Source organism: Vombatus ursinus, unplaced genomic scaffold (assembly GCF_900497805.2).
Source record: "Vombatus ursinus unplaced genomic scaffold, bare-nosed wombat genome assembly UNPS02009975.1, whole genome shotgun sequence".
NCBI classification, from domain to species: domain Eukaryota; kingdom Metazoa; phylum Chordata; class Mammalia; order Diprotodontia; family Vombatidae; genus Vombatus; species Vombatus ursinus.
Genome location: NW_020949753.1, coordinates 3,916,002 through 3,938,272, shown reverse-complemented (window position 1 = coordinate 3,938,272; position 22,271 = coordinate 3,916,002). Strand labels below are relative to the sequence as shown.

General features: G+C 37.3%; 1 pseudogene; it reads left to right on the top strand.

The window, feature by feature from the left end:
- The first annotated feature begins 1,893 nt into the window (after positions 1-1,893).
- LOC114036714 lies at positions 1,894-11,507 on the top strand (annotated as a pseudogene).
- Positions 11,508-22,271: the final 10,764 nt, after the last annotated feature.

The window sequence follows — 22,271 nt, the reverse complement described above, 5'->3', positions numbered from 1 at the left end:
TTAAAAGCACAGTTTCTTAAAATTCTTTTAAAATGACCTTTAACAAATTCACTATTTTTCTTTAAACTATAGGCACCTATAGTCACCTTTTTCTTCGAATTTCTATATCTAATTATGGCTCAGCTCAAATGCTATCTCCTATGTAAGGTCTTTCCTTATTCTCTCAGATGTTAGTCATTCTTCCCTCCAATCCGTCTATCCCAAATTTGCTTTGAATATGTTTTATATTTAATTGCCTACATATGCTTTTTTCCCTTCCAGTAGAATGTATGCTCCTTGAGGGCAGGAACTATTTTTATTTTTGTCTTTGTATCTCCAAAATACCTGGAACACACTAGGCACTTAAGAAATACTTATTAAACTGATAAGACTTGGCAACTGATTGAGTAAGCGGGAGCAAGAAGGGAGAAGGAATAGCTGAGAATGTTTCCAAGGTTGTGAATCTGGGTAAATAGGATGGTGGTGCTTTACACAGAAACAGAAAAATTAGAAAGAGGGGTGTACACGAACTGATATAAAATGGGTTCCATTTTGGACATGTTGAGTTTGAGATTACTGAGATATCCAGGTGGAGATATACAGCTGGGAGTTGGTGATATAGGATCAGAACTCAGGAGAGGATGATGATGATGATGATGAAGACAGAAACAATAACCTTCTCCCTCATAATCCTCTATCCATGCAGTAAAGGTAAGGTAGAGCAATATCACAATGTTCACTCAGGAAAGTCAGTGAAGGTAAAGTACAGTGGATATTCTGTGTGCCCTGAGACCAGTAAGGTAGCTAGGAAGGCTGGGCAAGAGCTTAAAACATTAGCCAGTTAGCTTCGGACAATGCCACTGGTTGGGTTAGCACCCCGATCTGTGTGCTTTAACTGTTCTTATGGAACTAGGAAATAGAAAAGAAAAAAAGAAAAAAATATATATAGCATTATAGGCTAGCACTGTTTAGAACCATTCTGATGATCTTCATATGAAAGACACTGGAGAAAAGAGAACTCATTGATATTCTGGTACCATTATGAATCTGAAATATCTTAACCCCTAGACTAGGGCAGTTTCCAGGGGCAGAAGTCACGATTGTCCTTCAGACCCGTTTCATGAAGCCTTTCTGTCACCTACCAGTGAGGGTCTTCTCACTCTCTTGCTTCCCTCCTTTCTTTCCTTTCTTCCCCCCACACCATTTCCCTGAAGGACCTCTGCCCAGGAGATCAGTATATATTCTGTGGGGAAGTTCAAATGACAGTTCTTCCACAGCACAGAGCTGGACAAATATCTAGACAACTTAACCAGTAAAATAGTCCGGAAGGTCACCTGTTTGCTCCTGGGACCTTCACTTTTCTCCTCTGTAATTATTTGGGTTATCTTTTTGGTTCAATTTTATACAGAAGGAATATGTTTTTTCCACGAGAAGCTAAAATTCCATTCAGGGTCTTTGTAAGTCAAATGCTGAAACTGAGGAAGTATCCTGGGAACTTTTCTGGAGAGTTTAATTGTTTTAGAAAGAGGCTGTTGAGGAATCTGTTTTTTAAGTGACATGCTTTTGTGACAATCCTTTCTGTGGGAGGGAGTTGAGAGGGACAGACAGGTTCGATCTACTTAGTAGGACTGTTCTACTCACTACAGAGGAGTTCTCCCTCCCATGTTTATTCTTACTGTATAAGCTTACACAGTTTGCCAGCCTTGAAGATGGGAGTCTGAACTTGGGGAATTAGTTGAGTTCCCTGAAGGACAGAGTATAGCAATTTCTGAGTTGGTTCCAGGAGATTGAAAGAGACCCTAGGTAGAATAAGAGGCTGCTCTTGCTTTTAGTAACCAGTATAGATATGTTACCAGGTTGAGGGTTTGCCACACCCAACTGATCAGCCATCTCTATAGCGATATCTACTTGGAAATGACACACTGGAGCCTTTTCAGTAGACTTTGGTACAAGTTTCATAGCCACCATGAGAATACCTGCAAACTGCTGGCCACTCTAATGGAATCTTTGTGTGAGAAGAGGAGAGCTGCAAAGGAGAAGAGTGAAAGAGATCTATTGATGAGATGAAAAAGATGGAGGAAATGTCTAGTACATTCCAAAGCAGTGGAATAGAGTGCCACCCCCTGAACTGAAATTCTAAGCCAAAGAAACAAGTGGCACAGCCACCAAAGAGTAGCCATTGGACATGATGATAGATAAGAAACACTTCAAACTTTGGAGGCATCTGATCAGTGGTACTCATCTATAATAATACACAATTTTTGTACTGCATGCCATTGTGACAGATAAGAGACAATTCTCTAATATTTCACTGGATTCAGAGTTTAGGAAGAAGTGGAATGCTTTAGTAATAAAATTGGAAGTGAACAAGGGGGATGTAAGGTTCTGACGTTCTTTATTTCCCTTATCCAACATACTAAGAGTATTATGTGTGTAGTACAGTGTAGATTAGAAAAACAGTATGATGGTAGTGGTATCATATGAAGGGTAATATCCCAGTGTATCAGAATCTCGTAAATTTGTTTGTGTCTGATCATATGAATCCCAGATGTTTATCAGTCCCCACAAATTATTTGATAAGAATGACTTCAACTATTTGTTGACATAGTGATAATCCTCAAACTGTGTTTCCTTATAACTTTGTCAGCTGGATGGTCTCTAGTGGCATGGCAGGTTTCTTAGAGAAGCTGCATACGGCCACCTTGAAAGTCAAGAAATGGAGATCAAAGTTAAGGGCTACATCTTGGGCAGAACTTTTAATGTTGGCAATGAGACTAAGGCAGCTGCTCAGGTGACAAGTTAAAAGAGTGAAGGCAGGTATGATTCTGCTCACATTGAGTATACTTTTTTTTTTTTGGTTGGGTAACAGGGTTAAGTGACTTGCCGGAGGTCACACAGCTAGTAAGTGTTATGTGTCTGAGGCTGGATTTGAACTCAGGTCCTCCTGAATTCAGGGCCAGTGCTCTATCCATTATGCCACCTAGCTGCCCCACACATTGAGTATACTTAAAGGAAATTATATTGGGAGAAGTTGCTTCATACCTGCTTTGGCCCTTAAATTTAAAATAAGTTTGATTTACTCAAAAAGGTAAGCTAGCTTGATAACTGGAGTCTATTTCACCTGGCCCTGACTTTATTCAGTGCTTTTGCTGTCCTTTATCAGAGCATTTGAGGAGGTCACATCTCTCCTGGGAACTGGTTTTGTTCATGAACAAGAATTTTAAATTCGGTGTCTTATTGAGATGCTCTTTGACAGATTTCTTAGATCTCTGTAAGAATGAAAATATTTCCTTTTGCCCCCTTTTAGCATTTTCCTCATACCTGGATTTTACTTTGAACAATCAACTCTGCAGTGACTTTTGGCTATCACTAATTTCCTGAAGATTCTACCTACCAAGACTGGGTGTTTCATCAATTGGAGGGGGAAAGGGTATGTTGAAATTGCTTGGCAGTAGGTCTTTGTATGTGTTGACTAGAAATGAAACAATTCTGTACGGCCGAAGCATCTCCTCTTCATCTTCTTCTATTGAGCAACTTGAAATCTTGCAAAAAAAATTCCCATTCCCCAGCCAGAAGGTATCACTCTGCCTTTTGAGAATACACTTTATATACACTCTAAACCTTTCCATCCCCTTTTAGTTTGGACTGTATTTCTTTTAATTTTATTGTTTCCTTCCTGTCCTCACCTACAGAGAGCCACAAGTAAAGGAAGCCAGTTTAGACAACAATTTATTAGCAGGATTCAGGCAAGATCAGGCAAAGTGATGGTAAAAACAACTTAAAATATTAAATTTAAATACTTAAAACACCGAATTACTGATTTTTTGTTAATTTTTGATCAATCAAGTGGAATAGAGAATCAGATAGTTGCTGTTAGCTTTGAGGATTCTTTGTTGGTCGGGTTACAATAGATTCCTCCTTAACCTTATCAGACCTCACAGTTTGAATTACATCAGTCTTATTTCTGAAGATTTGTAGGGTTTGTATAGACCCTATTTCCGTGTTAAAGTGCAAATACCACCTAAAATGAGTATATGGTATCGATATAAAGGGTGATATAAGCAAATCAGCGGAGAATGGAAGAAATTAACTGTCAAATTTATGGATGGGGAAGCTTTGAACAAATCCAGTCATTCTGAAAAACAATTTGGAACCATGCCTAAAAATCTATTAAACTGTATATACCTTTATATATATGTAACCGGTAGTAATTAGGTATCTATACCCAAAAAGGGGAAAAGGATCTCATATACAACAATATTTATAGTAGCCCTTTTAGTGGTAGTAGAAATTGAATTAAGAAATAAGAATCTAGATGCTATGCCATTTGGTGCACATATGTTTAGTTTGCTATTAATTCATTGTATCATACTTTTTAGTAAAACGTACTTTCCCTGTTTAATCTCTTGAATTAGGTCTATTTGTGCATTTTGCTTTGTCTTGGATCATGATTTCTACCCCTGCATTTTTTCTACTTCAGCTAAAGTCTAATAGATCCTGCTCTATCTCCTTGTTTTAACTCTGCATGTGTCTTTTTGTTTCAAGTATGTTTCTTATAAATAACATATTGTTGGGTGCTGGTTTCTAATTCATTCTATGCTCTGTTTTATGAGTGAATCCATCCCATTCACATCTATTTCTGATTACTCCATCCTATGTTCTTATACTTTGCCGTCTCTTTTTTACCTTGTCCCTTAAAATAGACTTTTGTACCTATCACTTCCCTTAATATAGCTTCCCTCTTGTTCCTCCCTCTTTTCTTCCCAGCTCTCTCTCCTTTTCCCCTGTTGGGTAAGAGGTATTTCTGCACTTGTTTGCGTATTCTGCCTCCTTTAATCAGTTCAGATAAGAGTGAGGTTTAAGTGCTATTCTTTCCCCTCCACTAGCCCCTTCATTGTAAAAATTCCTCCTTGTACAGTACATATGAAGTAATTTCCCCAATTTTTCCTGCATTTCTCTTTCCCACCCTTCCACTTCTCTTTTGTAATCATTCAAACATAATAGAACCATACCTAGGTCTTCTAAGTCAGATATGGATTGAGAAATGCAAAATTCTGTGAAGAGTTCAGAAGATTTAAACCTTGAAAATTTAGGAATCTATAATCTAATTGGGAAGAGTGATTATATAAACAGTTAGCTTAAGAAAACACTTAAGTTTGCAGTATTTCAGACTTGAAAGGATATTAATGATCTAACCCCTTCACTGTATAGATTAGGAAGTGAACATCCACAAAATGAAGCAACTTCCCTTTGCTTATATAGACAATTATTCCAGCAGTTAAGTCTAGTGCTTCTGATTCCAAAACAAACGTCCTTCTATCATACCATAATGCTGCCCCACAAAACAGCAACATATGAATGAGTAAAAAATGAGGGGGTATAAATATAGAATATATTTTCTGTAATTGTCCACTATAACATATTAATGGATAAATATTTGAGAAGACCTTTCTCTATAAACATTAGACTAAATGCTATTAAAACTTTTAAAATGAGAATTGTATTCCCTGTAGTAATGTACAATATGATTAGGCTCCCTTCTATGCCTGTTTTTGTCTAAGAACATTGAAAGTATTTATTAACCTCCCATAAAGGGTTTGTGGTAGTTCCATATATAGGTAAAAAGGCAATCACAACTCAGCATGGTTTCAGTTTTTACTTTTCTTTTCCTTATGGCTACTAAACTAATAACAACACTATTTAAAAATTCCAAAAAAAATCCTCTATTCCTGGATTCTGTACATTACAAATAATCTTTAAATTAACTCTCTGAAGTAAACACATCAGTTTTGAATCAGAGAACCTGAGTTCAAAATCTACCTGTCTTTAGTTGTGTAACCATGGACATGCAACTGTATAATGAGGGGTTCAACTAGATAACTTTTAAGATAACTTCCTTCTAAAGCAAAATCTATGAGCTCATATTTGAATAAAACTATTTTTACAAATAATTAAAAGGAAGTACAGTGAAATTAAATAAACTAAGGCTATTTGAAAGTGTGTTATATAGTTGAAACTTACATGCTAAACACCTGATGTAATAAATGATGTACTGCCAATAATCTTTACAACTGCAATAGCCATCAACAAGAAATATACCACCACCCTACTACCAATCAACTTTACATCTCTTTTGGATTTATTTATCAAGGAAAATGGCATGCTAAGGACGAGATCACACCTTTGGTCAATAGATTACAACGTGGCTCGGGACCCCACCTTAGAACAAATATCACAATTGTCATTATTTTAAAAAACAAATACCATAAAAAGCAACACACTTACAAAGGTAGCTTTATATTCAACCAAAAAGGCAACTGTGGGAAGACTATATCATTTTGATAGAATACAACTATTATTTGAAGAGTGGAGTTCTACAGAGAGGCAGCCTGGTGTAGTGGATAGTGCTGGCTTGAAATCAGAATGTTCGGTTCTCAACTCTAACACATACCAGATGTGTTGCATTTGAGTGAGTCATTTAACCTCTCAGTGCCCCCAGACAAATTTCTAACAATACTTTGTAGAACAATTGGTGGTCTAAATTGGTAAAGGGATCTCCTCTCTGAAGAGCTCCTTATATCAATTAAACCATCTTGGAATTCTTCATCCAATAAGAACGCTCCATAGACATTCCATTATTGACATTTTCAGGATAGAGATAAAGAAATAGTGTGTATAAGATGATAAAATATGTAAAAAGCCACAGAAAAGGTGTGTATAGGATGAGAAATGGGTTGTAAGACATACTATTATTCATTGAGACAGGTTTTATGCACACATATGTATATATATAAATATATGTGTGTGTGTCTGTGTATGTATCTCTATCTATCCACACATCCATCCATCCATCCATCTATCTATCTAGAGTATCCAAAAAGTCTTGGAGCTATCAAAACTTAAAACTGCACTGAGAGAGAGTACACTAAGGGAGAGACTTTAGCTAGAGAAAACAATATAATGCAAAACAAAGCTGGGGGACACCATCTTGCTTTAGTGGACAAGAAAAGACTCATGTTCCAAGAAAGAAGACTGAGGTCAGATAGGAAAAGAACCAGGAGGGAAGAATGTTACAGAAACCAAGGAGGAAAGAGTATCCTGGATGGGGCTGTGATTAACAGGATCAAAATCTGAAGCCAGGTTAGAAATGATAAGGTCTGAGAAAAGGCCTTAGAAGGATTTAAAAGTTAAAAAGTCATCAGCAACCTTGGAGACAAAGGTTGGAAAATAGCTTGCAAAAGGTTAAAAAGTAAAGCTTTGTGGAGGCAGGTCTCCTATGAATTATACTCAACAAATTTCATGATCGTGTTAGATGTGATATCAGGGACTTTTAGTAAGTAAGGAGTAGCAGCTCAATACTGGTACTGGAATGAAATTAATGAATTCCTTAGTTATGCAATGCCTGAGCATTGACAGTTTTTTTTCTATTGTGTTAAATCATGGTCACAAAATGGAATGAAAACATGTCATAGAATAATAGAAGTTTAGAACTGGAGGAGAACTTAGAGTATACTAAGCAAAGTTAAACAGGGAAATTAGCCAAAACATATGATTTGTCTAAAATACCAGGGGAAAGCAAGGCTGGATTTCACTGTTGCATAAATCTACACTGACATCTCCTGGAGAACCCAGAGCTCTACACTGTATAAAACTATGATCTCATTTGGATCTCATAATCACCCTCTTAGACAGGTACTATAGGTATTACTATCTCTATTTTATAAATGAGAAAACAGGAAACCTAACCTCAGTGAGGTTAAACGATTTATCCATGATTAAAGAATCAGTAAGTGTTAGAGGTTGAATTTCACTCTAGGTCTTCACTATAAGTTAAGTACTATATTCTCTGTATCTGACTACCTCAAAGAGAAAAGTCAATATTTTGAGTTTCTAATTTTTTTTAATTTTTAATTAATTTATTATTTTTAGTTTTCAACATTCAATTCTATAAGAATGAGTTCTAAATTTTCTCCTCCTCCCTTCTATCCCCCCTCCCCAAGGCAGCATGCAATTTGAGACAGGCTATACATATATATTCATATTAGACATTTTCACATTAGTCATGTTGCTTAAAAAAAGTCAATATTTTAAAATGAAAGTAATGAAATTAACATCACATCAAGTAGTATAGATAGAACAGATATTTGTTAAGCTCCTACTGTATGAGAAGTTGGGTCCTGAGGGAAAATATAATGCTTGGATAAGACTTATTTTTCCCCCTTGAAGGAAAAGTAAGCTATATCTTTTACTTTAATAGTAGCAGTAACAACAAAACATTTATAGGCAGTGCTTTATACCTGTAGGTTTTTTATTTTTAAAGTTTTTAAGTTTTTTTTTCTGAGGAAAGGATAGTATATTTCTTTGATGTCCATTATGAACAGAACGATCAGAATTAGGTCACTCAAGTTAGACTAATTGAAGCAGCAAAGCATTCCAAGACAAAGACAAGAGAAAACAGATGCCAAGCGGGTCAAACCACCTCCTCCCTTCACATCCTGGTAGAAACAGCCCAAGAGCCTAGGGAATAGTAGTGCCTACCATACCACCTGCCCTACTGGCTCTGCCCTTGAAGCCATCATGGAAGAGAATCTCAGAAAGTGTCTGCCATGCCTACTACCTCAACTATCAGCCAGTTGCCATTGTGTATAGTAGCATCCTCCAAAACATCAGCTATGTTTCAAATATTAGATTTTTTTATTCAAATGCTTCAATATTAGAAAGAAATATGATCTTATTAATAAAAATCACATTAAAGAAGATCCATTTCTATCTGCTTTCCCACTAAGCACTAAGGACCCTGGGCTTTTATCTGTATTTCCTCTCCCATTAGAATGTGACTATGTGAATAAGGACTGTTTTGCTGTTTGGTTTGTATTCCTATACTCTGCACACATACATATTTATTAAATATGTTTCATTCATGAATAGAATTACAGAATTTGAGGGGCAGCTAGGTGGCACAGTGGATAGAGCACCAGCTCTGAAGTCAGGAGAACCTGAGTTCAAATCTGGCCTCAGACCAAACATCTGACACTTACTGGCTGTGTGACCCTGGGCAAGTCACTTAACCCCAATTGCCTAAAAAAAAAAATTACAGAATTTGAGAGACTTAAGGGATGCTAGAGATCTAAACCTTAGGAAGCTAAATAACTTGCTCAAAGTCACAGAGTTTATTTGGTACCAGAACTTAGATCAAACCCCAGGTTTACTGACTACCAGTTCAGTCCTCTACTACATCATACTGCTTATTGGCTTTTATCAGGCCTTTTGTAGGAAGAAGAGGGGAGAAATAACTACCTTGCTAGGATTAGCTAGTTTTTACGGAAAATGGAATCCTCAGTAAATGAAACAATATGAAAGTCACCCTGGAAACTTTAGAGAATAAAATTCCACCAGCAATCCTTTTTTTCCTTTATAAAAGCTTTGTGTTTGCATCCACTAACGTTTAATTCTACTTTCACTGTCTATCTTTGCATGGGTACAATATATCTGCTTCTTTTGCTTTGCCACAGTTCACTGCCTAATTTATTTTGAGAAAATGATAAAGAAGATCAAATACCTATGAACAAAATCAACAGAACTAGGATAAGAAGGAAAATGATTGATGGGGGGAAAACATTTGCACCAAATTTATCTAAAAAGGATTTGATGCCCAAGACAGGGGATTAACACATATTCTTAAGACCAAGAGTCATTCCCCAATGGAAACCCACTGAAAGGATATGAACAACCACTTCTCAAAAGAATAGCAAACTACAAACAATTCCATGAAAGATTTTTCCAAATCATTAATAACAAATTAGATTTCTATCTACAACTGAGTGAATATATATGTATATATGTATATATATATGTATATATGTATATATATATACATGTATGTATATTTGAACCAACTTGATGAGGGTGAGGTTCAAGCATTGCCCGTGAACTCCCCTTCCTCATTTTCCCCTCCACTGTAAAAGCTCTGTCTTTTATGCTCTTTTTACGAGAGAATTTTCCCCATCCTACCTCTCCCTTCCCCACCCCTTGCTCACCCCTTCCTCTTCTTTCTTGAGATCATTCCAACATCACTGACTCACACCCATGCCCTCTTTCTATGTAAACTCCTTTTAATTGCCCTAATAATGATACAGTTCTTAGGAATTATATGTATCATCTTCCCACATAAGAATGCAAACAGTTTAACCATATAGAATTGCTCATGATTTCTCTTTCATGTTTACCTTATTATGCTTCTCTGGAGTCTTGTGTTTGACAGTTAAAATTTTCTATTCAGCTCTGGTCTTTTCATCAAGAATGCTTGAAAGTCTTCTATTTCACTAAATATATATTTTTTCTCATGAAGGAGTATATTCAATTTTGCTGGGTAGGTGATTCTTGGTTGTAATCCTAGCTTCTTTGTCTTCTGAATATCATCTTACAAGCCTTCTGCTCCTTTAATGTGGAAGCGGCTAAATCTTGTGTGATTGTGAAAGTGGCTCCACAATATTTGTATTGTTTCTTTCTGGCTACATGAAGTAATTTTTCTTTGACTTGGGACTCCGAAATTTGGCTATACTATTCCTGGGAGTTTTCATTTTGGGATCTCTTTTAGTAGGTAATGGATTCTTTCGATTTCCATTCTACCCTCTGGTTCTAGGATACCAGGGCAGTTTTCTTTAATAATTTCTTCAAATATTATATCTAGGCTCTTTCTTTGATCATGGCTTTCAGGTTTTCCAATAATTCTTACATTACTTCTTCTTGTTCTATTTTTTAGGTAAGTTGTTTATCCAATGAGATATTTCATGTTTATCTTCTATTTTTTCATTCTTTTGACTTTGTTTTATTGTTTCTTGATCTCTATGGAGCCATTAGCTTCAACTTGTCTATTCTAATTTTTAAGGAACTATTTTCTTCATTGAATTTTTGTGCATCTTTTAACCATTTTTCCAATTCTGTTTTTTAAGGTGTTAATTTTCTTCAGTATTTTTTGTTCCTCTTCTACCAAGCTGTTCTTTTTTCATAATTTTCTTTCATCACTCTTATTTCTTTTCCCAATTTTCCCTCTACAACTCATCTCTTTTTTTAATTCTCCCAGGAATTCTTGTTGGGTCCAATTAAAATTTTTCTTTGAGGCTTTGTTTGTAGCAGTTTTCACATTGTTATATTCTTTTGCCTTTATGCCTTGACCTTCTGTGCCACCGAAGTAGCTTTTTCTGATCAAGTTTTTTTTTTCCTCATTTTTCTAGACCATTTCTTGACTTTAAATTTAATGTTAAAATTGGTCTCTGCTCACCTTGGGGTGGGGAGGCACTGTCCCAAGCTTCAGGGATTTTTTGTGCTGCTATTTTCAGAGCTAGTTCTGGAGTTCTGCAAGTTTTTGATGCTTCTAAGGTGGTGTGATTATGGGAGAAGTGTGGTCATTGCTCCCCTGGCCTGTGTTCTAGTCTTTACTCAGAAAGGGCCTCTGCTCCCCTGGAGACACAAGTGCTAGCATTCCTGTCTGCCTTGGAACTGAGACCAAGACCCTTGCTCCTTTGTGACCAACCCCCAGCACTTTTCTTTGCTCTGGAACTGCAGAACAATATTGCCTCTATTGTGTGAGGCAATTGAGTTGCCAACCAGTGCCAACTGCACAGCACCAGTGCCAGCTGTACCCGGTGCCAGCAAAGGGACCCTGTAATCTTTTTCTGACTGGTCGTCTGACCCCCTTCCTGACTCTGGGCTGAGAGGTCCCAAATCTGCTGTGGTTGCTGTGGTCGCCTCTGTATGCACTCAGGACAAGCCTCCACCCCAGTGGAATCAAAGATGTCTCCAGTCTATTTCCCAAATTTTCTTAGGTTGGGAAAATGTCTCAATCTGACCTTTTGTTGACTCTGCCACTCTAAAATTGTATTTGAGGCATTATTTTTAAATTGTTTGGAGGGAATATTGGGAGAGTTCAGATGAGTTGCAGCCTCTAATTCACCAACTTGGCTCCATGCCAACCTTCCCTCTTCCTTGTCCCTCCTCCCCAGTTCCTAAGTCTTTCAAAGATATTTGTTGCTATTATGTTGTTATTTCATATTCTTCTTCTGGTTCTGTTTATTTCACTCGGCATCATTACAAACAAGTCTTCCCAGGTGTAATGGGAATTTTTTATTTATTTTTTAAATTTTTATTATTTGGGGTTCAAGGATATTCTGTCTACATTTTTTGGAAAACCGAAAGCCCGTATTCTGTTATTGTTAATATTAAACCCCACCTGCTTAAAACCTGTCTCATGTGATATGAAAATTTACTTAAGACCTTAAAACATTCCTTAGATAAGAAGCCAGAGAAAGAATCCTAACCCCCTGATTCCTTGGTTACATGTAAATCTTCCCCCTCAATTAGCTTATTTTTGAACCATCTAAATGTAGTTTAATCTGTAACCTGACCAAGTTTACCTAGAAAGTCTGTTTAACAAAGTTTGTTCAGCTTCTGCGATATTAAGGGAAACATGGGATTATGAATCTGTCTTTTCTTTAACTTCTATGGCCTAAGCGGAATGTACAAGACTGCAGTATGTAAAAGAATAAGTTCTTTCTCTCTGATGTAATTTTGTCTATAAGAGGCCTGTTAGAATCCTAATGATGGTTCAGATTTAATAAAATTTTGGTTTTTCCTACCTCCATAATGTCTTCATTGTTGTAAGTTAATTTCAGTGGCAGTTACTTACCACATGAACTCAGAAAGGAGATATTTCTTCCATAACACAGGTTTCTTTAAAATACCCCTTTCATAATTTCTTACAGCATAATAATATTCTATCACATCTATATAACATGATCAGCCATTCTCCAATTGATGGGTATCCCATTAGATTTACATTCTTTGCCACCTCAAAAATAGCAGTAAATATTTTTGTATATCCTTGGTTACTTCCCCTCTAAATCCTCCTTTCCCCCTTTCCCTCTTATTTCCTTATTGAATGAAATGTATTCTGTATCCTATTGTGTGTCAGTCAGTCAATAAATATTTATTAAGCACTTACTATGTATCAGACACTGTGCTAAGCATTGGTGTTACAAAGAAAGGCAAAAGATATTCACTACTCTTAAGGAACTCACAATCTAATGGGGGAAGTCGGAACATAAAAGAAGCTATAAGGGGGGAGAGGAAGGTACCCAGTGGAGGTAATAATGAGATGGCTGCCATGGATGCCTTCCTAAAATGGAGGAGCTGGGAGGTGCTCTCCTCTGTCCACCCTCCACTCTCTCCAATCAGAGGAAAAGAGGGGTCTGCAGGGCAGTGGGCACTAAGAGGGTGTGTTGTGAGAGCAGTTTAATGGGAAATGATGAGTGTGTGTGTGTATTCTTCCCTCCTTTGAGTAGTTCAAATGTAAAGTTCAAGTGTCCTTTCCTTGATTGTATAGCTGTCTCCTTGTACACCCAGATTATGTGAGATAATTTTCCTTTCCTCTGAGATAATTTTCCTTTCCCCCTCTGGTGTACGCCTCTTACCCCCTTTTCTCCCCAGTGTTCTTCTAAGATCACCAGGAAATAACAGAACCACTTCCAAGACTTATGTCTAATTAGACTCCCTCTATGATCCCTAATAATAATAGGAGTCAGAAGGGGCACACGTATCATCTTCCCATATTTTAAAGTAAGCAGTTTATCCCCGTTTAGTCCCTCATTCATTCGTGTTTACCTTTCTATATTTCCCGTAATTCCTGTGTTTGAACTTCAAAGTTTCGATGTAGTTCTGGTATTTTCATGAGGAATGCTTTCAAGTCCTCTTTTTCATTAAACATCCATTCCCCTCCATCTCCCCCCTCCCCACTTCATGATTACATTCATTTTTTCTGGGTAGTTATTCTCAATTGTAAGCCTATATGTTTGCCTTCTGGAATATCATACTCTAAGATCTCTGATCCTTTATAAAGGTGACTGCTAAGGAAAAAAAAAACAACAATAACAACCATTTGTTAAGTACCCCTTATGTGTCAAGAACTGACACAAATATTATCTCATTTCATCCTCACAATAACCCTGGGAGGTAGGTGCTATTATTATTTCCATTTTACAGTTCAGGAAACTAAGACAGACATAGGTTAAGTGGCTTACTCAGGGTAAGTTTGAAGTTAGGAAGTATCTAATGTCAGATTTGAACCCAGGACTTCCTAATTCCAGTCCATGCGCTATCCACAGTGCCACTTAATCTTGTGTGTAATCTTGACTGTGGCTCTTTGGTACTTGAATTCTTTCTTTCCAGATGCTTGCAGTATTTTTTTTTCTTTGACCTAGAAGCTCTGGATTCTACCTATAATCTGGAAATCTTCATTTTGGAGTTTATTTCAGAGTGTGACTGATGGATTGTTTTTATTTCCACTTTGTCTTCTAAGTCTAGACAGTTTACTTTTTAAGGTTTCTGGAAATATCATATCAAGGTTATTTTTTTGGTCATGCCTTTTAGATAATCCAAAGATTCTTAATTTTTTTCTCCTTGATTTGTTTTCTAGGATGGTTGTTCTTATTATGACATACTTTATGTTCTCTTCTATTTTTAAAAATCTTTTGTATTTGTTTAATATTACTTGTTGTCCCATGGAGTTTTTTTCATTTTTAGGAAGTCTGTCACTTGTGTAAGTTTTTTAACTTCTTATGCTAAGCTGTCATTTCCCTTTCCAATTCTTTCTCCCATTGCTCTAATTTGTTTTCCACTTCCCTCATTCACTTTCATTTCATTTACAAAGATATTTTGAAACTCTTTTTAACTCTTGCTTCATCTCTTCCATGAATTCTAGTTGAGGTTGTGCCCAAGTTGTGTTTTTCTCTAAGGCTTTGCTTGTAGACGTTTTGGAGTCTTCCTCCTTCTTCCTCCTTCCTTCTTCCTCCTTGTCCCCACAATAGCTATGGTGGGGTTCTTTTTTCATTTGTTCATTCTTCCAGCCCACTTCCTGACTTCAGACTTAATGGTAGAGCTGGGCTCTATATACTTCTAGGAGAAAGCTCTGGGCTGCTCCTGTTACAGCCTTCTTGGGCCACTTGAAAGAATACAATGTTATTCCTGGATCTAAGGGACAGTCTGGGGAGCTTCAAGTTTTCAATGTTCTCAAAATGTTCTGATGAAGGGCAAAGTCTGATTGCCCCCCCACCCCCCATTGTGAGCCACGCAAGTTCTTGACCTGGGGTTCAGTCAAAACAATTGTAGTCTGCTGCTGGGTTCACTCCCTAACAGACAGCTAGGAAGGTCTGCTAGTTCAGAGTGATAAAGTTTCAACCTTCCCTTTGGTTTGATATTCCTACCCTGGTTACTGGTCTGTAGGCTTTATACTTGACTAGAAGCTGGAACTGAGGTCCCACTCTGTTCCTGGAGTCTGAGTCACACAGTTCCTGTTTTTTTTCTGAACTTGTACCTTTCTCAGTATATTGATTAGGATCAATTACTTGTCTTCACCCCTGAACACTGCTTCTACACACAGGTATCATTCTCACCCTAGATCTGTGAACTGGGTACTGGCCAACACAGCTGCACCTTGGCAGCTGTTTCCACACCCTAGAAGCCCAGTGTGTATCTAAGATCTCCTCTTGCCCTGGTGTACGCCCTCTCCCTGAACTTGAGAGCTCTGAGCAGCATGGAACTGGCCAAATTCCATCCCACAGATGTTTCTGTCTATGTCCCTATACTGGCTTCCATTTTTCCATCAGAATATAGTCCGGTGCATTTTCTAGATCTATTCAGAGGAGGGTTTTTCTTTTTTTTTTTAATGGAGGGAACTTGCTTCACTTACACCTGCTACTCTGCCACACTATTGCACTATTGATAGATATTGTGAATAGATCCAAACACTCCGGAAAGCAATTCGAAATTATTTTTAAAAAATAATTAAAATGCTCATAGTGTCTGATCTAGAAATTCCACTACTAGATGTATATCCTAAAGGCATCAAAGAAAGTTCCCATACTCAACAAAATATCCATAGCACCACTGTTTTTTGATATTTTTGATAGCAAAGAACTGGAAGCAACAAATGAGTGAACAAATCAAAAAGCACTTGGTAAATAACTCTGTGATGTGTTCTGTGCTAATATAAAAGGAAATAGTCCTTAACTTCAAGGGGAATATAAGATATTCAAGTAGGGGAAGACAATGCATATCACAGAGTAGTAGCCAAGGAAGGGAGTTTTGGTCGGTAAAGTCATAGAGATGCTGAGTATTTGAGAAATAATGGAACTGTTGATTTCATTACTGTGCCCAGAGCTAGAAGTAGCAATTGAGGGAGAAAGAGAGAATGAATGCCTGCACAGAGGCAGACAAACGGCAAGATAGCCTGCACGGATGGATGGATGGGATGGGAAAGTAAGTCATGATTTGGTGTCTGGGGCCAGGTAGTAGACAGTGTAGGTTAAGTGGGCTAGTTTCTATTCACTCAGACCATTGATTGGGAGACTAAACAAATTGTGTTACAAGAATATAATGAATTATTACTGTGCCATATGAAACACTGAATGAGAAGAATTGAAAGAAGCTCAAGGAGACATATGAATGACTACAGAATGAAAAAAAATACATACATGAAGATTATAGGAAGGTGTTTTTGCTGTCTCGTGGTGTGTTTGGAGATACATGAATATTATTGCCTTCATTTATTTTCACTTCAACTCAAACCAAAATTTCCATTAAGTCACTCACTATTATAAGTATATAACATCATTATTAAAAGTGGGGTGAAGGGAGAGGGTAACGAAAAGGAACCTAAGATCTATAACTTCTAAGTAGCTAAGAAAAGGAATGGCAAAATGCAGTATTTGAGCTGGAGACCATAGGAGTTGACTCACAAGTGACTGTATGGCAGGAAAATAAAATACATTTGTTTAAAAAAAAAACAACAGAATATTCAAACCTGAGCTTGCTGAACAAATGAAGTGATTGTCAAAGGTGAAATGGTATCTAAGTCAATTTTGTAGATTAGCTTTGGATTTAAATATCAGAGAAAACATATCATCAAGTATTGTATAGCAGAATGTTTCATTTTCATGACTCTATGTCTGCAGAGAAGAGGATAAACTTTCTTGTACATATAATAATTTATGTGAACATTTACTGCTGAAAAAGCAAAACTTGTAGTTTTCATTTTCAGCAAGACTGGATAAATCATAAAAATGAAAAACTAACATATTTGTTGCATGAATACAGACAATATTGTGTTAAGAATGACTGAGCAAATTAGCTATTTTGACTATTATAAATACCCAAATTAACCATAAATTATGTGTGAAGAAAGACATTATCTGCATCCAAAGCAATGACTGATTTAAAAAAAAGTATGTGTAGAATAATTTTACATATATATGCCTATTTGTATCTAATGGTAGCCATTTCTAGGGTGGGGGGGTGGAGAAGGAAGAAAAAAAATCTACGTAACCTTATTATATATTTAAAAGGAATAGCAAGTTGTACACAATAGATTTTGTCTCTTCTGTGTGACCCTACGCAAGTGGCTTCACCTCTGTCTATCTCTGTTTCCTCAACTGTAAAATGGGACTAATAATAATAGCTATCACTCAGGGCTGTGAGCATCAAATGTGCACAATAACTGGAACATAGTAGTCATTTAATACATTACATTCTTTTCTTCTTCCTTCAAGCCTCTAATACCTCCCCTTGCCTCCTCTTTCTCAGCTAAACAATAGGTATCTTATTTTGTGGAGAAAACTGATACTAATTGCTATGATTTCCCTCTTCTTTCATTCTTTTCGTCGCAAAACTCCTTAATATCATCTCCCACTCTGTCCTCCTTTCTTCTAGTTTTTTTTTTTTAACAAAGAAGTGGCCCTTCTCTCAGACAAGTCCAAACTCCTCTTATTTATTAATGCAATTCATCCCATCGCCTCAAATTTTCTTCATTATCAATCATATTCCCTCTAACTGTGAATGTTCCCCATGATTCTTTCCTAGGCTCTCCTCTCTCTCTATAATCTCTCCCTAGGTGACTTCATCAGATACCATTGTCATTTTTGTACATATGACTCCCAGATGTATCTATCCAGACTGAGCTTCATTCCTTCAACACCCATTGGACAATTAAAGTGGATATCATGGAGATACCTTAAACCTAATATCTAAAACTGAACTTATCTTTCTCCCTAAATCCTCCCCTCTTCCAGACTTTCCTATTTCTGTTGAAAGAACCACTATCCTTCGAATGTCTTAGGTTCGTAATCTCATCATTATCTATGACTTCTCACTTTCCCTTACTTTTTCTGTCTCCACAACATCCCTTTTATCTAGCACTTTCCTATTCACAAAGCTACTAACTTCAAGTTAATTCTTCATCACCTCTTGCCTAGATTATTACAACAGCCATCACTTCACTCAGAATCCCTGAGGGCCGCTTATCGACTTAGAAAATATCAGGCCAAACCTCAGCCCTTGGACGTCCTCTTTTCTGAGGTCGGCTCAAGTTGTCTTAGGAGGACAATTGCTTTACCCCTTTATTTTCGCTGTTCTACATTCATTTTGCGGCAGTTTTCTGTCTGTTTGTGGAGGAAATCTGGAAAGCCTGGAAATTTCTGACCTACTCCACCATCTTCCCAGAATGTTTCTCCCCTACCCCCCACCCACATTTCGAAGTAACTTCTACAATCAATTTCATTTCTTGTGATGTTATTCAATGTTTACAAAATTCAACATCTGGATATCTTTACACAATACATAGACAAAGACAGATGATAAATAGATGGACAGATAGAGCATTTATTAAGCACTTTCTACTTGCCAGGTACTGGACTAAATTCTGGGGATATAAATACAAGCAAGACAGTTCCCATTCAAATAGGAAAACACAATGCATAAAAAGTAGCTGTAAAGGGTTCTGGTGGTAAACACCATATGAATATGGCCAGAAAGTGGCTTGGAGGCCTATAAGCCACAAGCTCACCTATCAGAGCCAGGGAACCCAGAGGGAGAGTCCAAGGTTGTGTTTGGGGACAGATGAACATGATGACTGATTGATAGAGGTTAGATAGCATTATGAAGAAATGACAGCAAAAAAAAAAAAAAGGAGGCCTGGTTTAAGATTAGATAAGGTAAAAAAAAATCACTAAAGAAATAACCCATGATATATAGGCATGAAGGCTCTTTGGAATCTACAAATTTTTGGCTTCTTTGGTATCTTGATCCTATGCTATATTTTCTAAAATATTTTTCACCATTCTCCTTCATACCTATATATAGATGATATAGTACAATATAAAAAATAGTTGAATTTGGAGTCAGAAGACCTAGTATTGATTCCTGACTCTTCTGTTTACTACCTGCATAAACTTAAAAAATAATTTTATCTTCTTATGCCTCTGCTTGGTAAAGCAGTGATGTCAAACTCAAATAGAAACAAATCCCTCAGGGCCACATATTGACTTAGAAAACCACAAATTAACAGTATCTATGTTGTATGTTATTTTTATTTGATTTGGTTAATACTTTTCCATTACATTTTAATCTGGTTCCAGCAACACTTCAGTTTGTGTGTGTTTGACACCTCTGGATTAAAGGATTTCTAAAATCTAAGTTCTAAATCTACAATCCTATAATTAACCATAGATGAATGCATATGCAGATTTAATTTGAAGGGTGTTACTGAGTTCTTTCCTCTCTGTAATGGATCTTTGTGAAAAAATGCAAGCATCTTCATAACTGTCTTTTTGTACATGCTAAACATAAGTTGGTAATACCAGATGGCCATTAAATTATGCTTTTTTATTGTCTTTGGATGTAGAAGAACTAAATCACATAAATATTAATATTATTGTTATAAATGAGACTAGAAAATATAAGAAGTTTCAAGCTAATGGAAAGATGGATCATAAGTTTGCCTTTGAGGTCAAAGAGTTGGCAGAATTAGTTTTATCATATTAAAGGCAACAAGAAACAATTTCATGGATCACTTGACCATCTATTATTGCAGTGCTCATGAAGATTATAAGCAAAAATACCACCATGAAAATAATTATAGTTTATGGGCTAAAATCTATTGCAGAAGGTGAAAAGGCAGGGAAATTCTGCAAAGAACTCAGTAAGACTCTGAATTAAATCAATATTTATTGTAATACTTGGGAACCTCACTGAAAATGTCATAAAAGAGAATACTGAAAAAGATGTTGGAAAATGGTTCACAAGGAAAAAAAACTAGGACACAAAACCCTTGCCCCCTTAGAGGTCTCTATTTTTTTCCATAGTGTCTAAATAAAGACTTTCCCTCGCCCTCCTCTAGTGACTCAGAATGACCACCAAGTCAATTAAAGGATCTCCTCCCTACCAGGTAAATTCACAATCATCATTGCTATATAATACCTCCTTCATGCTAATGGAAATGAAGATAACTCCCAACAATAACATCCCTTGGTCACTCAAGCACTTTCTGGGAAGGAGTTTCTGGAACAATCTCAAAGGAAAAGAAGCTTGCCAATTGAGGGGGAATTAAGTGGCTTCTCCAGGGTGTGTGGAGCCCTCTGATGGGGCAAGAATCTTGAGGCCAAGACAATGCTGTGCTGAAGAAGGTATAAGAAAGGCCCAAAGAGGGTCAGCCAGAACTATGACCCCAAACAAGCTATTCTTATCAGGTAAGTCTTTCGGAGACTGGTTATAAAAAGCCACTGGACAAAGAAGCCCTTCCCCTTTCCAGGGCACCACTGATTTGTCACAGACATGGTTTCTGGGAGGTTGGACACCTGATAAGGATAGTTAGATGCATACAAAATGCTGCAGCTGTTCATCAGTAGGGAGAAAATCTCTTATCCTGAGATGGAAGAGTGTCATTTTGACAACTGGGGACAGGTTGAGGGGCACTTGTGTTAGGAATAGCTCCCTTATCCTTAGGGGAAATCTATGTGCTTCTGTGCCCAGCATGGCATTGTATTACCACCCAAATGTCCACATGAACACTGGACCTACTTCTCAACCCCAGCTATTCTTGTAACAATTCTAATCTGGGCATTTAGCATATGGTGTCTCTGATGCTCGGTCAGTCAATAAGCATTTATTAAGTGCCAACTGTGTCAGGTACTACACTAAGCACTGGGACTAAAAAAAAAAAGGCAAAAGATAATCCCTACCCTCAGGGAGCTCAAAATCCAACGAGGGAGACAATATGCAAACAATTATAGCCACATACAGGATATATATATATATATATGTATGTATGTATGTATGTATGTACACACACACACACACACAGAGTAAATAGGAAATACTCAACAGAGAAAGAGCACTAGAATTAAGAGAGATTGCAAAAGGATTTCTATTATACGTGAAGCAGAAGGAAGCCACGGAATCTAGGAGGCAGAGATAAGAAGGGAGAGCATTCCAAGTATGGGGACAATGGGTAAAAAAGCTCCAAAGAGATGGAGGATCTTGTTTGAGGAAGGGTCAGGAGACTAGTGTCACAAGATTGAAGAGTACATGGTGGAGAGTAAGGTACAAGAAGACTTGAAAGGTAGGAGAGGGTAGGTTATGATGGAATTTGAATGCTAAAGAAAAGATTTTGTATTTCATCCTGGAGGGAAGAGGGAGCCATTGGAGTTTACTGAATGGTGGGGGATGACATAGGCAGACCTGCACATTAGAAAAATCATTCTGATGGCTGAATGGAGGATGGACTGGGGTGGAGAGGCTTGAGGCAGGCTGACCCACAAGTAGGCTATTGCAATAGTCCAGTCAGGAGGTGATGAGGGACTGTACCAAGGTAATAGCAGTATCAGAGGAGAGAAAGGGGCATATTTAAGGATGTTAGAAAGTTGAAATTGAGAGGTCCTGCCAATAGACTGTATACGAGTGGAGGGACTGAGAGACAGTGAGGAGTAGAGTGTGTCACCCAGCTTGTGAGTCTGGGGAACTGGGAGGAGGATGGTGCTCTTAATAGCAATAGGAAAGTTTAGAAAGTGGGGAGTATTTAGGAGGAAAGATAACAAATTTAGTTTCAGATATATTGAGCTTAAGACTTTTAATGGATTTCTAGTTTGCGATGTCTATAAGGCAGTTGATGAGTTTCAAATCTACCTGTCCTGCTATAACTTCTCTGCTGACCTCTAATCTCATATCTCCAACTGCTTTTCAGACATCTTAAACTGTAAGTCCAGTAGACATCTTAAACTCAGCAGATCCCAAACTGACCCTTCCCCAAACTCTCCTTTCCCTCGTAACTTCCCTGTGGTATGTAATGTATCCCTGTTACTGTTGAGGGCAACCCCATTCTCCCAGGCCTTAAGATTGGCAGCCTAGGTGTCATCCTCATCTCTTCACTCTAAATGCCCTCCCTCCCATACACCATCTTTGGTTTGAGT